The sequence below is a fragment of the Leptinotarsa decemlineata genome, unplaced genomic scaffold, assembly GCF_025532065.1.
Source record: "Leptinotarsa decemlineata unplaced genomic scaffold, Ldec_3_MD MMD2_tig00000199_RagTag_RagTag, whole genome shotgun sequence".
Lineage (NCBI taxonomy): Eukaryota > Metazoa > Arthropoda > Insecta > Coleoptera > Chrysomelidae > Leptinotarsa > Leptinotarsa decemlineata.
The window spans coordinates 6,345,754-6,359,514 of record NW_027412544.1 but is presented as its reverse complement, the minus strand read 5'-3'; positions in this window follow the sequence as shown (position 1 = coordinate 6,359,514).

Genomic DNA, 13,761 nt, shown 5'->3' with positions numbered 1-13,761 from the left:
ACTTAATTCATTGAAGTTTCTCTTCATCAATTTACAAACAGCTTTAACAGAGTCAGCTGCTAAATATATATTATGCTCAAGTAGAATAAAGACTTAGGTATGGTATCTGTTTCTGGGGTGGTTCCAGCACAGCAGGAAATGTTTTTATAGCACAAAAGCGAATTCTTAGGTGCATAGCAAATTTTTCTAATAGAGAATCATGCAAAGCACTTTTTAATGAGTAAGGCGTTTTAACTTTAACATCAGTTTATATTTTTTAACTATGTACGTATGTGTTCAAAAATAAATCAAGATTTACAACAAATCTAAAACTTCACCAACATGATACTACAACCAAGAACCATTTTCACTTGCATTAGCTAGATTCAAAGTAACATCATGTGGACCAGAATACATAGGTCCAAAGATATAGAATCACCTTATTTGAAAGCCTGGAATAGTTTTTCTCTGTTCAAAAAATCATTAAAAAAATATTTATTAGAAACATGTTTTTATGCTTTGCAGGAATTCTTTGAATAATGCATAGTCATTTTAGTTTTAGAGCATGAGCCTGTCTTCCTCTATTCTTTTCTTTTTTAATTTGTATTGTATTGACACTTCCTACACAATTTTATTGTCCTACTGGAAATAAAGAATTATTATTATCGCTCAGGAATTGTTGAACGGCAAACGGCCGTTTGCTTAAAAGGTTCATAACAGGTGACGTATCATGGGTATACGGTTATGACATCAAAACCAAAGTCCAATCGTCTCAGTGGAAGAGCCCAGAAGAGCAAGCATCAAAAAAAGCACGCCAGGTTCGACCAGGTGTCAAGGATTTGCTCACCGTTTTCTTCGATTACCGTGGTGTAATGCATCAGAATTTTTTTCCACATGCATGGTCGTACGGTCAATAAGAAGTATTATCATTAAGTTATGCGCCGATTGCGAGACGCAATATGAAGAAAAAGTCCGGTATTGTGGAAAAACAAGTCAATGCTTTTGCATCACGATAATGTACCTATTCACTCGTCATTGCTTGTTCGTAATTTTTTGGCCAAAAACAAAACTGTAATCATGCCTTAGCTACCGTATTCACCAGATTTTGACACCCTGTGACTTTTTCCTGTTCCCATGATTGAAGAGACCCACGAAAGAACGTATTTACAATTTGAGATATTTTAGAACATTAGAAACATTTCAATAGTCCAGTGAAAGTTGTACTTTAGTGAAAGGACAGCGCACAATAGTGATTTAGACAATATCTGTGTTGCAAATACTAAAAATGAGTTATCAGGTGAATGAAGCTGCAGTTAAAAAAACGATTGTATCAAGTACCTCAAAGGAGAAATTATGATTATCGGGGAGAAAGAACTTTTGATTATACAAAAATACAAAAATTTCAATCACTACTAATTCAACAAAAATGTGATAGAATTGGTCGATACTTGATGAAAATCCATAATGTAGTCAAGTAACACGTTATTGTAAGATTTTAATATTATCTCATGAAAGTATTACTTGAATAGAACAAAAACTATGGAAAGTTCAGGGACGATAACTGAAAAAATAAAAAATATAGAAGGAAAACAGGTTCTCAAAAATGCTCCCATCATATTTTTGGGCCTCAACAAGATGTAAATAAAATCAACATTTATTCTAATTTAATTATCATCATGCAAACATTATCTCAAGATTTATCAAAAACGAAAAAAGATCTTAGCATTATCAAAACTGAAACGTGAGGGAGACATAGGAATATGTTTGGAAGAAAATATGATTTACCAAATTATGAAAAAGATCCTGAAAATTTGTATATTGAAGTAAAAAAGTTTTTTAGAAATTGGATGAAAATCTTCAAAATTTGGATAATACAAAACTGAACTATTTTTTGTTTGGAGATCTGAATATAAACATCTCGTGAAATAACTCAAGAGACTTACTTTTTCAGTGATGTACTGATGGACTGAAAAGTTCGTAGGCTAACAAAGAGATGACTACTAGTATTAAATCCATATGATTTAAGAGACAGGTGTACAAATTTCACAGCTGTCAAGACTCTTAGTTTGTTAAATACATTTTCAGTGAAGTAACTTTTGTTAGTTGGAAGAAAATGATTAAAAAAAGGAATTTCATGTGCTAATAAAGCATTGCTTTAAAACTGTTGAAGCGAAAGCTTGGCTCGATAAACATTATTCGAACTTTATACCAGGAAAATCAACCATTGAGAAGTGGTTTGCTGAGTTTAAACGACTTATGATGCACCTTATGTTTGGAACCTTTGGTGTAGTAATGAATATTACTGGAGTTTTTTCCCAATACCAAATCGCTATTTTAACACCTCGACACGTGTTTCGATCACCAAGTGATCATCTTCAAAGAGGAAGATTAAAACTCTTTTAATCTCCCTCTTTGAAGACGATCAGTTGGTGATCAAAACACGTGTCGAGGTGTTAAAAATAACGATTTGGTGTTGGGAGAAAACTCCAGTAATATTATTTATAAGTTTAAACGAGTTGAAATGAGCATTGAAGACGACACGCAGTGGACATCCGAATTTATGTGACGATCGTCATCTGAGTAGACTGCACTTTGTGAAACGACTTTAAAGCGTGCATAGACGCAGCAGTCGACTGGCAAGGTTATGGTACATGTACTGTATTGTAGAATCCGCATGGAATAATTCATTGACTAGGTATATTAAAAAGGGAAATACCATCAGTAGCGACTATTACATAGCGTAATTGAAATGTTTGGAGGACGAAATAGCGAAAAAACGGCTCCATCAAGGCTATGCACCGTGTCACAAATCAATGAAAACGATGGCAAAATGGCATGAATTGGGCTTCCACAATCACCTTATTCTCCAGATCTGACCCCTAGCGACTTTTTCCTGTTCTCAGACCTCAAGAGACTGGAAAGAAAGAGGTAGGTAATCGATACTGTGACCGATTTTATTTATTTATTCACAGATTCACCATCAGAAACAATATACATTAAATTTTTAACAGTGAACTACGATTCTGAAAATTTACATATTACACATATTATCAGACAACAGTACTATTAGTCTAATCTTATGTCACTAAGAGATTTTTTCAATTCACTCAGTGAGTTTACAAGGAGATCGACATTATCTTATTGAACCATCTCATGCATCTAGACATCTGTGTGTTGTAACCATAGTTAGTGAGTGCTATGATTTTTCATGCAAAAAAGTGGAAGATTTCTCGTATCGTTAGATTTTACATTGAAGTTTATAACTTCTAAAAGATAAGGACAGTCGACTTCACCTGAGAATAGTTTGTAAATTAATTTCATAATCATGATGGAAGCGCTGTGTGGTAACTTCAGTTAAGTTAAGATTATTTAAAGTATTTTGACGATTAAAGTTGGAATATGTCTTCATTTTGAAGAATATATACTTTAGAAATAGAATTTGGACATTTTTCCAATGTCACATCTGACCTAACTAAAGAACAATACAAAGTTTTGAGGGTATTTCATAACAACTCTTCACACAATTTCTCATTATAAATCCTAACATTTTGCTTCCCTTTGCAGAAACATTATTGGAGTGTCTTTTGAAGTTCAGTTGTTGACCTAAAGTAATCCCAAGATCTCTTATTTCGTTTACTCTGTAGAGTAGTTTTTCATCAATATTATAGTCATAATATAGGATATTTTTTGATTTGGAAAAAGTGATGACGTGACATTTCTTTACGTTCAGGTACAAGTTGTTTGTTAAGAACCAATCAGATGACAGAAGATGACAGGACTACCAACTGTCGAAAGCGCTCGCAGATAATTTATAGAAGATATAAAGCTTCAAATCCTTTTTGTAAAATTTAATATCGAAATACTCAAAATAAAGGAAAATTAGTTGTATCAATCAAATATATATATATATATATATATATATATATATATATATATATATATATATATATATATATATATATAATCTATTATATATATATATATATATATATATATATATATAATCTATTATATATATATATATATAAACAGAAGTTAATATCGGACATAGCACTCATGAAAGTGGCAAACCATAGACACGTGTTTCGGGCTTTTGGCCCATCATCAGTATGGTGTGCTATGTCCGATATTAACTTCTGTTTCTATATCAAGACACTCAATAACTTTCATATTTGTATATATATATATATATATATATATATATATATATATATATATATATATATATATATATATGTAAAAGGTCATTTGTCAGCCCGTAGAATATACGATGTGAACTCTGGTCAGCCCTCGGAAACGTCGGTCGTCCCGGTTTCGGGCTCACCAACGTTTCCCACTGTATATAGTGTTTTTTGGACATGTTATCATGTGAAATGACGTTTAGCAAATTTTCGGTTGGGCCGACCATTACACCATATACACATAGCTGATACACCACCTACTTTCACAAAACTTCGCCAGGAGGCGTGGCTGTGTAATTGTATACACCTGATGTGAATAGTGTCTTTGTGAGCCCAGGTTTATACGAACACTTTCAATGGATAGCATGTTGGTCAGCCCACAATCGGGCAACGCTGCACTTGCATTTCATGATTCTAACTAGATTGTCGTGGTGCAGAAATTCGATAATAGAAATGGAAAATTTTTTGAGAGATGTAGAATTTTATGAAAAAGTTCCTGTTTTGTATGTTTTTTTTACAAGCGTTCGTGTGCGTGCATCACCCTATATCTATACAAGCAATTTAGATCAGGAATTGTTTCGCATATAAAAGTTTTATCAGAGCTTCGTAACATATTCACTTGTAGAAAAATGCTTGATCTGAACTCATACTTTCCCACATTCGACTACTTACCCGAAATCAGGTTTTTCGGATAACGGTGTTGAGTACGGAAATGTAATGTTTCCGTTCTAGTTGGGATAATAATAATATAATTACTAACAGTGCGTTATTCCATTCAGCTTGTCGAAGCAATTTTAACCTCTGCACGATCTTAGATACAAAAATTTGAATATGTTATAAGTTGAAAATATCAATATAGTGTTCGGAATCACACGTTGAAATGTAAGACCTCCTTAATCTATAGCTAGTACAAGTTTATACTTCTGAGGGTTGTCGTTCGTAGGGGTGCGACAGACATATTTTAAACCGTTTCCTGTTTGTATTTTCAAATGTAGATTATCAAATTCTAATTATTTGGCATGGACGCCTCAACAGAAATCGCGTTGTGTAAATCAATTTTAGACATTAAGCAGGAAACTTCGGATTTGACTTTGAAATTGTAGATTTGAAAACCTGACTGCACAAAAATAATCGAAGTGTGACTGAGTAGAAATGAGTAGATGAAAAATGACATTTTTTTCACAAACGAAAAATCTAAAATGTGATGAATGATCTGGTAATGAATTTATTGAGAAATGAATAGTGAATATCCAGAATGTCTACAGTTTCAATAAATTCTATATAAAAATCCGCAGCAGCACTACGGATTTCCGATATATAATTTAGTTCAAAAATTAGGTAAAAATCGCACTAAGTATGTTTTCTATGACGAAACGAAATTCTGAGTGACTAGCATAAGGTAAGATATAATTTGTGAAACAGATATTAGTAATAAGTTTCAATTCTCTTTTTCTTAGCAATAGTTTTTTCGAAAACTCCCTTTCAGTTTTTGGAGGTATGATGTTGTTCAGGTTGAACATAATGAAGTGGAGATTAAACCAATGTTTTTTTTATTATGTTGACTGTTCATGACGATGAATACGTCATATCATCGATTATAACCTGCAGCAGACATTTCAATCAAAATAAAAAAGACTTGAAATATTTCAGCACAGAAAAAATTTGATCAGGTTGAATAAACATTTATTTGAATGGAGTATTATTCTTCAATTTGAGAACTGCTGACAAAAATTGTTCGGTAAACTAATAAACACGTAGTATGAAAAAATAACATAATTTATAATGAAATGAAACTACAACATGGGTGAAAAAATATCAAATGAAAATTATTTATATTATTTCTTCTTTCTATAACAACAGTAAACGTATTCTTTGATTGCAGCCCAGTTTCTATTTTTTAATAATGATGAATATTTCTATTCCTTATATTTTAGATACAAACAAGAACTAATTCAATTCTAGCACTTCTTTTTTTTTCGGAGCGAAAAACTTTTTGACTATATTTCGTTTTGCTCCTTAGACCAAGTTTGTTTTTGAGAAGGTTTTATTGTTTTCAAAACTGTGCGTGTCTGATGATCTGAAATGAGATCAGTGTGTTGAAAAACTTTATCAAGATATCAAACGGCTTGAAAATGGATCCAAAAATGAATGATAAAAATAAGAAATGGAAGGACGATACTGAAAAGTGATTTGACTCATTTCCAACCTATACTCAGAGATACGGATGATTCCAAAACAGCTCAAAATATAAATAATTGATTGCATAAAGGGATTTTTTTTCAAAAGGGACCACGTTCAATATCTCCATAAATAAGACAGTAATGTAAATTTCCCGAAACACCTAATTTTTGTGAAATAATATAAGGTATCGCTAAGATGCGTACACACTCCTCTTCAAAATATCAAACAAAATAACCCCATATATGCCATCTATTGGATAAGTGATTTTATCAGGAATTCAACGATGATTTTTCAGGGTTGATTTCTAATTTACTGTGAAGAAGGACCTTGAAGTATAAGTGAACGACTTTTTAGATTAACTGATACAATCTCTCACAAAAACGTATACAACAATTATTTCTATTGTCAAGTTCCTAACAGAAAACAACTTTTGTCGCGTTGAATTATATCTGTCGGATTTTTGGCAAAGTTTCTCACACAAAACACTTTAAAATACTTTCTAAAACTCACAGTCAAAAATGTTCCACTAAACAGTTTTATAAAAACGCGACACGTGTTTCGCCATACAATGGCTTCTTCGGGCGTATCTTTATCTACTATATTTTACAAATTTAATGCTTGGTATACCTAATTTTAAAATTTAAAGTACCTACATTTCAAGTACTTGAGTTTGTAATGGATTAAATGACCTGAGCTTATGCCCCAGTCCCCACATTTGAAAAATATTCAGTAACGGTTATTCAATTCTAATTGATCATTTAGTTAGTTACCCGAATTCTTGAATCTATTGATTGCTTGACATTTTAGAAGATTGAATTTCAAACTCTTCTCTTCTAAATATAACATGTCATATTCATGACTGAACTCATGTACTTCTGCTAAAAGGTGGTTTGCAAATGTGAAATTGGTCTTTCTATTCACAAAATTACATCTAAGCTTTTAATTCTTTGGAAAATAATCTCCCTTTTTGGCCATTATACAGTTTTGGGCATGAGCCACAACTCAGCTGATATACTCCTGATCTATTCGATACCGAAGTTTTGTCTTTATTGTTTTTGATAAATGCACTTACACTATTATTCGGACTATTACTATTTCTGTGAGCTAAGTTTATGCAGTCTTTCTTCAAAAAAATATTATTGGTTGGTTCAGCCAAAAATGAAAATGTCTCATAACTGACGTTATCGCATCTTGAATTTGGGTAGATATGGTCCATGGCTTGCTTTTGTAGTTTTTGTTTGATTTGTTTGATCAAACTCAGCTCTCTCTGGAAATTATTCAATAGTCTATGAAGAATATTATTGAATGCAGCAACTTTATGCTGGTAAGAGTGCGTAGAGGAATTATGTACGATAATGTCCGTGTAAGATGGTTTGTGGAAAATTGCAAATTCATGTTCATTGTTATTTTTTGTAACGGTTGAGTCAATGTAATTTAATGAATTATTTACCTTCCTCTCAGTGGTAAATTTTATTGACGGGTGGATGGAATTGACATATTCAACGAACTTGCCTACTTGCTTTTCTGTAATGATTTCATTATTCACTAGTGATAAATGGATATCGTAATGCTTGAAGAAATACATGCATAATGAATATTTAATACAACAGTCCTGAACAAACTGTAACGTCTATTTGATAAAAAAAAATTGATGAGCTTCCGTGCGGTATCATATTTATTCTAATACTTGCTACTTTCTACACACATTCACATCAAATCGATATACCAAATTTGGAACATCCATTCGAACTAAAAATAAAAACACAGGAAAATAATATTTCATTTGAGTTAGGAATTGGAAAACAGTGAATTACTTAAAATTAAGTAGATTCTATGATATTTATTTGTAATCGTCATATACCTATATATTCTCTAATTATTCTCTAAGTATACCGAAATATTGGCAAGCCAATTAACAAAATAGCATTAGGACTATTGCAAAGATCGTAACGGTTCTCAAAGAGTTTCGCGCCAAAATAGTTAACGCGTGTCAAACAAGTGGAATACTGAAATGAAATGAATAAAAACACTTTTGTCTAATTACCTATATTTGATTTCATTTATATGACCGTTTTCGGGTTTGACCCCATTACCAAGTATTACCTTACCTATAAATTTCGTCGCTGCTGATATATACCATTATTTTTTGAAGAGAAATTTTAATGATCATAATATCCACCATTTCATAAATTTATTATCGGATGAAAAGTGCAATTTTCTATACTTTACTGAATTTGACTTCGATACTAAATTTTCCCATGTTCATGATGTTTTTCTTCAACCTTTTGATATATCCTTTCCTAAACAGTTTCAAAAAATTAAACAAAATCAAAATTCAAGTAGACACAAACCATGGATTACTAAGGATATCGTTGAAGAAGGTATATTACTCAGAGATATTTATAATTTGAACAAGAGCCAAAACAATGTACATTTATTGGGTCAATATAAGCAACTCTTAAAAAATCATAGACAAAAAATTGTGCTCTCAAAAAGTCAATACTTGAATAATCAATTCCTCAAGGCTCAACATAAATCTGAAGCTGCCTGGTCTATCATCAGGAAAAATACTATTATAAACGATTCATCTAAGACATTGGCGATGGTGTACTTGTTGACGATGGTCCCGGTATATCTCAAGCATTTAGTAGTTATTTTGTCGATTCAGTGGAGTCATTAGTAAAAAATACTGCACCTGGTGGCATTGAAAATCGTTGTGTGAAAACTAAGAGTCTTTTCCTCTATCCAATAGATGAAACTGAACTCGTGGAAATAATTAAATTCGCATGTTCGAAAAATTCCAGTGGGGTTGATGAATTGCCAGGCAATGTTTTAATGAAGGCTGCTTTGAAAATAATGGAACCTCTGATTTATCTTATCAATTTATCTTTCTCTGAAGGTATTTTTCCTTCCCAACTTAAGCAAGCAATGGTCGTCCCAGTCTATAAAAAAAGCGATAAGCATGTAATGTCGAACTACAGAGGTATTGCTTTACTATCTTCATTTTCGAAAATATTTGAAGAATCATATCAAAACTTGTGTCCTTTTTAAATAAATACAATATCGTATCTGACAACCAATATGGGTTTCAAGTGGGCTTGTCAACCCAGGATGCCATCCTTTCTCTACATAATCATGTATTATCAAACTTCGACAACGATGAAAAATCACTTAGTGTTCTTTTCGACTTGACACGAGCGTTTGATATCAGTCATCATGGTCTTCTTCTTGATGAACTGTTTGACATGGGCGTTCGTGGTCCAAGTCTGAAATGGATTGAAACCTATTCAACTGGTCGTACACAGGTTGTTAAAGTTAGGCTTCAGACAGGGTCATTTTTCTCTGAATTTTGAAACGTTGTTACAGGTGTGCCCCAAGGTAGTGTTTTGGGGCCTACACTATTTATTTTATTTGTTAATGACCTTTCAAAAATTAATCATCCACAGTGCTCTATACAATTTGCTGATGACACATCTTTTACTGTCAGTGGTTCGGAATGTGAAACATTGTCAGTAAGAGCAAATGATGCTGTATTCAACATGCAAAATTATTGTTCTAAGAATGGCTTGATTTTAAATAATCTTAAAACCAACACCATTTTCTTTACAATTCAGGAAACTGATTTTAGTGTATTGGTTAGGTCCGAGATTAAAAATATTGAACAGGTAAACTATAAAAAATTTTTAGGAGTTTTTATTGATTCCCAACTCAATTGGAATCATCATGTTGATTTCATACTGAAGAAATTAGCGACACATTGTTTCGTAATATGGAATCTGCGTAATTTTGTGTCTATTGAAATTCTTAAAAGTTACTATTATGCATATATTTACTCTGCCCTCAATTACTGTATTATTTGTTTTGGCAACTGCAATAGAATCAGTGTCTTATTAATTTTCCAGAAAAAAAATATTAGAACAATTTGTTTCAAAAAAAAACTCGATTCCTGTAAACCACTATTTGCAAAGTTGAATATATTAACTGTTACTTGCATGTATATTTTTAATTGCGTAATCTACGTTAAATCAAATTGCTCCAAGTTTTAGAACAGAGATGATACATGTCTTCTTTCGGGCTTCACCCTGAGAAAAAACTATAACATTTTAATTCCTAGTCATAAGTTAGCCAAGGTGACTAATGGACCTCATATCATGTCAAAAAAACTGTACAACAAGCTCCCAATATCCATTAAAAAATAACTAGTGTAAAGCTCTCTAAACAAAAAGTTCGGAAAGTATTATGTGAAAAGGTATTTTATTCGCTTGATGAATTTTTTCAGTCTGATTTGGAATTTTAAATTTTAATTTTTGTACCCCTTTTATGGTCTGAATGTTATGTAATATATCATATAATTATGTTGTTTTATGATTGTGACCTCATTGTAATTGTACTGAGTTATGTGACTTTTTCCATGCCGTCCCTAGATCTACGGAAATAAAGATTTTTGATTTGATTTGAAGTATTGAAAAAATACTTAATAATGCGGGGTCAAACCCGAAACTGGTCGTATACATAAAATCAACTAGTGGTACTTAGACAAAAGTGTTTTTATTCATTTCATTGAAGTGATCATGAATTACCACAAAATAAACAAGTAATCAATCATACATAATACAGAAACTATATGAAACATAAATAGTCAATAGTATCTTTTTCTTTTCCTAATATATTTTTTCCGGTAAACTAACACATAGTTTACCTCTGAAAAACTGGATTTGCCAGGATTTTAAAAACACTTGATACCCTCACGATGAAATCCAATGATACACTGAAATGGATCGCGTTCCTGGTCAGCCCTTCGATGTGGCAGCATTGTAGGGCTGACCAAGATGCTCTTCATATAGCGATTTGTATAACTATGGGCTGACCAACAGCATGGGGCTGACAAAGGTTTAAAGGATATGTAAAATTTTTATTTTCAGAAAAAATCTACCCCTCTGATGGGCCTATTAATAAAATCATACCACTGAAGAGTATTCCGAAAAGTATATACCTAAATATATTCGGGAAGTGCTGGGTGGACCAACGCCCCTTTCATATACCGGGCTCACCAATATGCAATGAACAAATATATATATATATATAAAATATATATATATATATATATATATATATATATATATATATATATATATATATATATATATATATATATATATATATATATATATATATATATATGTATATATATTGTACCTATTGGTGTCGCACCAATAGGTGGTTCAAGGGGTAACACTTTCACCAAATACATCATCATTGTGTTGTAAACTCCCTCATCCCCAGCACTCCCTATTTCGGAATTTTCAATGAGACTACTATACTTGTGTCACATCGGTATACTGAAATTGAGGATCGATAACGTGTTGTTGAAGTTTTAATGAAAACTATGTGATCCTGTTCCATTGGGTTTATGTAACAATACCTAACAACTAAACCTAATAACTGGTAACTAAAACTTTAGCTGAAAATAATGTCCCATTTATGCACATGTGAACTTTATCACAATAATTCTTCATTTGATATTCTACCACAACTACTACTGAAAACGCTTAGATAATAACAAAAAAAATCAATTTTCCCATTTATTACAGTAGATACTAATTTGATACAGTAGTATAGCAGTACAATGACAGCTGTGAATATTTCAATTTGGCACAAGCTGTTAATTTTCGTTTTGACGTAAGGTCTAGTTATTAATTAAGTGATGGCCAAGTTTCTAAGAATAGTTTTAGTCAAGTTTCCATAAACGCTCTCGTTAGGTCTTAGTCTTAGGAGGTCTCTGTTACATAAACCCGCTATTATGGCTCCTGATCTATAAAAGTAAATGTGCGATGTGCTTATTTTTTCTTTCATGAACTATTTTTTACATCGGCTCAGTGAATATCTGATAGAGAATATTTTTTACAAATTACTTATCGCAAAACAAGCCAACGTATTCCTTTATAACAATTTTTTGAACAAAAGCAGATAACATTTTTTCCGACCTAAGTAAATTTTTGATAACAAATTGAAAAATAACAACTTCCTCATTTTCCAATGGGAATCTGACACCTTTCAAAAATAAATCCAAAGGAAAGAAAAAATTCCAGGTCTCTTATTTAACAATCATCGCACTTGCAATGTTCCTGTTTAAGTAGAAACAATTGTTAATCAACTTTTTTGACCGCGGATTATTGTTCATTCATTTATCCAGTAGGTGCTTGAATTTTTTCAATTCTAAATTTTTATATTTATAAAATTGAAATAATTTCATTGAAGGTCCAAAGTGTCTTGCGCAAGCCAGAGTACCCGTTTTAGGGCGTATTTTCAACCCCGTGGGAAAAACATAAATATTGGTCCTATAGTTCCGGTAGATAGGACTTTTTTTTTGAAAAATTTTCTCCTATTTTTGACCTGAAAGGCATTTGTTGACCAGATTATTTGGAAATGAAATTAAAACAAACAAAACTCTCGTCTGGAGTTTTTTCTTTTGAGGTATTGATGCGATTTCATTTCAAGCACAGAGATATAGAATAACAAAGAGTAGACTAATTTAATCTTTGGTAATAAGACTTCCTTTCGTCAGGTATTATTTGAATGTCTTAACATGAAATTATCGATAATTGATTTTTAGTCCTAAATTCACTGAATAATATATTGGACATTTGCTTTAAATTAGTAGGTGGCTAGCTCTTAACAATTTTCAAATATTTACTCACTCAACCTATATCATAACGATTGTATTGAATCGTACAGAGTGGATCTATAAAATTATCTTCCGTTTTTCGACCTGACACCAAGAAAAATATGTATTTTTCTGTCAATGAATAAAATAATAAATACAGTTTGGATTTTGAAGAATAGAATACTTGAGTTTTCTAATTTCTAATGAAGAAAACAAGCAAGAAAAATAATATTTGATAAAACTAATCGTATAAAATTCATTTATATGGATTGAAGAAAGTAATACAAATCATGAAATTATGAAACAACAACAAAAATTAATTGGTTCTCCGGGGCAACTTGATTGATTCCAGTGGCGCATTTCCTTTTCAGCTGCAGAAAAAACCCGGAAAAACCTGCAGCACCACATCATCTGAAGATCTTGATCTGTCAATGTCTTCTCTTTCATAGAATTAACTGTAGGTTGTCTCCAGAGGCTCCAATAAGGTCAAGATATCACTAGAATATTTAGGGACACGACTATGGTCAAATTATAATCAGTCCGTTTTGTCTTTGACCAATGTATAATAATGACCAGATTCAACGCCAGAACCACAGTGAACAATGACTTCATGAAGATTATGATAGTGGTCTGCTAGATTGAAGTGAATCGTTATCAATCTCAACTCCTCGTTGGAGAGTCGGAGTACCTATATTGCGGCCATAGAAATTGGATTTTATGAAAACATATGTTTTGAAACAATCATTATATTCTTAA